This window comes from Octopus bimaculoides, chromosome 3 (genome assembly GCF_001194135.2).
Source record: "Octopus bimaculoides isolate UCB-OBI-ISO-001 chromosome 3, ASM119413v2, whole genome shotgun sequence".
NCBI classification, from domain to species: domain Eukaryota; kingdom Metazoa; phylum Mollusca; class Cephalopoda; order Octopoda; family Octopodidae; genus Octopus; species Octopus bimaculoides.
Window position 1 is genome coordinate 120,560,578 of NC_068983.1, and position 4,346 is coordinate 120,564,923.

Sequence of the window (4,346 nt, forward strand, 5' to 3'; positions counted from 1 at the left end):
GGGAAGAGTGCGAGTTTCGACTTCTGCCAAAAAGAACAACAGTATTTATATTAATTTTGATTTTCACACTGGATTATATTTCAATTATCTTTCTATTATTGTATACATATTTAATAAAGAAGCAAAAAAAAAAAAAAAGAAAAAAGAAAAAAGAAACGGGAAAAAGAGAAAGAAAATGTTTTTGTGTCGATCCCGTAAGATTATCGTTCATTCATCAATTTTAGGTTCCACAGTTAGAACAAGACACCAAGTATTTTTTGTACCCAACTCCAACCGCGACTGCAATACCAACGAGATTGTTTTATGTAGACAATCTAGACTAAACTGAAGAGATTTAGCGAAAATTTTCCGATAATTCTTCAAAACAGAAAAAGAACTAGACTATTGATCTCAATTATTCAAGTATCGCTTTCAAACAGATGTTTCTAGACAATCTTAATAGAAAACTTGTTGATTTTACGCCATTTTAGTTATGTCCTTTTTTTTTCATTTTTAAAAATATTTTATTTCGTCTCTTTTACAAATCAAATTTTATCAGGCGACACACATGATATGCATTGATTGCTAGACGTGAATCACTTGTATGATTAGGGAAATGTTTAGCTATTCATGTAAAACTTACGACAGATTCTGCTAAAAATCATTCACATCAAATGTTTCACTGTTTAATTAGATTATCTGCAAAAGATTTGTGCCAGAATAGTCGAGAAGAATCTTGAAGAGTTAGTTTGATTGAAATTCAGTTATAGATTTATGCAATTAAAAGAATTTATTTACTGTACAGACTTCTATTTTTTCAATGCAAGTTCACAAGCGAGCTGACGCCATTTCCATTGAAACCCATCAGATTGATGTCACAATGTACATTTGTATGTGTATGTATGTATGTATGTATGTATGTATGTATGTATGTATGTATGTATGTATGTATATATATATATATATATATATATATATATATATATATATATATATATGTATGTATGTATGTGTGCGCGTGTGTGCATGTGTGCGTGTGTATGTGTGTATGTATACATACATATATGTATACATGTATATAAACATACATATATGTGTTTACATATATGTATGTACACACACATACGTATATATATATATATTTTTAAATACATAAGAGGAATCCACTCATGGGATTCCTTACGCTAGAAAAAAACAGCTAGGTTCCAGGACCACAAAAATTAGGGATAAAGTTCCGAAGGGAACGAAATGAAAAAATAAAAAACTTTTTACCATCTGTTCGCCTGGACCAATTGGTTTCTGACTTTATTTTAGCATAACTTGCTAGGTGAAGTCGTTATCAACAGGTACACCCAAGACTACTAAAATATTTAAACACGAGGCAATCAATTCCATGCCTCCCGTTTATACATCCTAATTTTTTCAGATCTACTGCGCCATGAAATAGAAATAGAAAGGTTAATAGAAATAGAAAGGTTAATTTAAAAAAAAATATAAATCAAATTACTTATAGAACGATGAACTCCTAGAGATAAACATACTGACCAACAACCTTGACACCTACTCACATCCTCTTCTGAAAATCAAAGTACACGATAAGCTAATTTCTGTACAAACAACAGTATAACATGTAAGACTAAAAACCTTCACCTTCCAAATACAAACAGGAAATACCTTAAATAACAACAACGACAAGTAAAGAAACTGGTCAACTAAAACATACCACCAACTTAAATTCTTTCGTGAACCCTTAAAAGATTCTACTGCAAAACATTGACACCCCAATTACTAAGTTTTTAAATACTGGACTAAACTTTGAACCATTAACCCTTACATTGACAAAGCAAATGATTAACTCCAATAAAACAAAACATAACTAAAACTACTGGTACATCCTATGTCTACCCACTTCTTTTTTGTAAATCACTGATACAATCCCATGGCCTTACAGTAAATAGATAAAACATTCCTTTATGCTTTGAGGTTAAACATTGCTGGATCCAAAGTTTCTTTAAATCTATCGAGGTAAAGCATTGATAAAGCAAATATTGGAGCAATCTGAAACTTATATCATCATCATTCAAGTGAAATGAGAGATATTATCGCTTTGGTTTCTATTTTCTCTTCACTTGAAGAAGAAAAGATGGGAGAGCTGGAACGTAAAAAGATAAGCTAATTCAAACATAAGCAGCAATGCAAATAATAATATTAAAACTCTCACATAAAAAGTATTCAAAATGTAGATTGGACAAAATTGTAACAACAATAGAAACAACACCAACAACAGAGGATTTAGAAATGCGAATCGAAAATATTAACAATAACGTAGAAAAAAGAATATTTTTTCATTTCGTCATAGGTTTGACGTCATAGGTTTTTCATTCCGTCATTAGGTTTGACGTCATCATAATGGCTGAAAATGCTATAAGTACAATATGCTAATGATGTTGTCGAGATTGTACTCCTCACAAAAGTTCTGGAATAAATGGTGAAATTTATAGCATCGTGTCACTGATAATCTCAGACATGAAAGAATGGAGATAACTGTGGAAAAACAAATTACACAGTGTAACAAAATTAATTTTTTTTGGTCTTTGTTCAGTAAGTGTTATTTTCTATTTGATTCTACCTATAAATCAAATGAAACGACTACTATTCCCATCAAGCTGTGCTTTTGTGACCTGGAAATCAATGTTTTGAAACTGACCTATTTTTCGTTACGTTTCAGACAGATTCAGTGCTGAGTTGCTGAAACAGAAATATTGTTATAGCAAATATTCTGCTCAGTACCACAGATTTGTCTGTTGGTTACTTGACCTTAACCACTAGAGCATGTTCCTTAGTGACTGACATCCTCATCATGAGCAAGAGTAGTGGGGGAGCATTTTTTACGAGGGATTCTTTGGGGTTTGAAGAAATGTAACAAAAGAAAAATTTGAAAGAAATATTAGCCATTTTTCGCACTTTCTAGGAGTAAGCAAATAGGAAATAACAGCTTCTACCCAAGGACAAAAATCGTATTATACAGTGTTTCAAGTTGGAAAATTAAGGGCCTATGATCAAAGTGTGGAAGTCCTCACAAAATACGAAGTTAAAAAATTACTGCTGTTGTCCGAGTTACAAGCGAATATTTCTTAGTACTTCTTTTAGTGAAGGAAATGATTTGTTTGGGGGTCAGGATTATTAAAATATAGTTAGAGAAGTACATTATCACTTTATGGTCACCATAAAAGGTTTCTTAGAGTGTTCCTGGCTAAGCATGATTCCTGGGATTTATTTTGCCTCTCACAATTCCTCGGATATTCTTCTCAAAAAAAAAAAAAAGGCTCTGGAGCAAGATTGTGAAACCAGGTGGTGAAGGGTAGAAAGTCCAGATGTTTCATTTGTGGTGATAAAAGTCTACTTGAAGGCTTTCTGTCCTCAAACACAGGAACAACTAAATGAATAGATGTGAAAAACAGAGCAACATAAAAAGAGTAAAAACAACTGAAATATAGAAAACAAAAACAAATGAAATAAAAAAATTTCTTATTTTGCCTCCTAGAAATGAGAACACGCTCTCATAAATTTTGTATAGTTTTAGATCCCTCGTTGCTAACTTGTGCTGCTTTTGTTTTGTTAATTAGATTAGATTTAATATCTGAAAGGGTCAATGCAATGATGATATTTCACCGTTTGTTCCTTAAATGAGAAATGTGGTCGTAGCTTCAGTGTTAATATAATAATATATTTACTGCATCTTCTCATCCACCACAGTGACGTCAAACTTAATTTATCGTCTGAAAATAAGCTTGTGAAAGTATTCTTTTTCACTCTTCATTTACTGTTAATATTTTTCTTCGCATTTTAAATCCAATTCATTCATCTGGCTGCTATCGACGTTGGTTATGATGGTGAGGTTGGAGTTGTCGTTATTACAGAAGATAGCTTTGTCGCTCATGTGATATTTTTACATATTTTTACGTGTTGGAAATTTTACTGTCAGTTTTCTCATTATTTGTTCCGTTTATGTTTGAATTGACTTATCTCTTACTTTCTCCTCCTCTTCTTTTTCCTCAACTTCCTCCGTTTCTCCTCCTCCCCTCCTCCTCTTCCATCTGCGCTCTGACTACTACTATTCCTCTTTCTTTCCCTAAAGAAGATAGCAACCAATATGAAGGGAAGTACCACTGTAGTAGCTATATTGAACCATCATGTCTGTCGTTGAGGTAGAAAGAACAAATAGTAATAGGCACCTTTCCACCTAAACACAGAAGATTACACACACACACGCGTATGCATGTACGTATATACATAGTCTCTTTCTGTCTCTCTTCCTCACTTCTCTTCTCTCGCTCTCTCTCTTTCTATATATATATATATATATA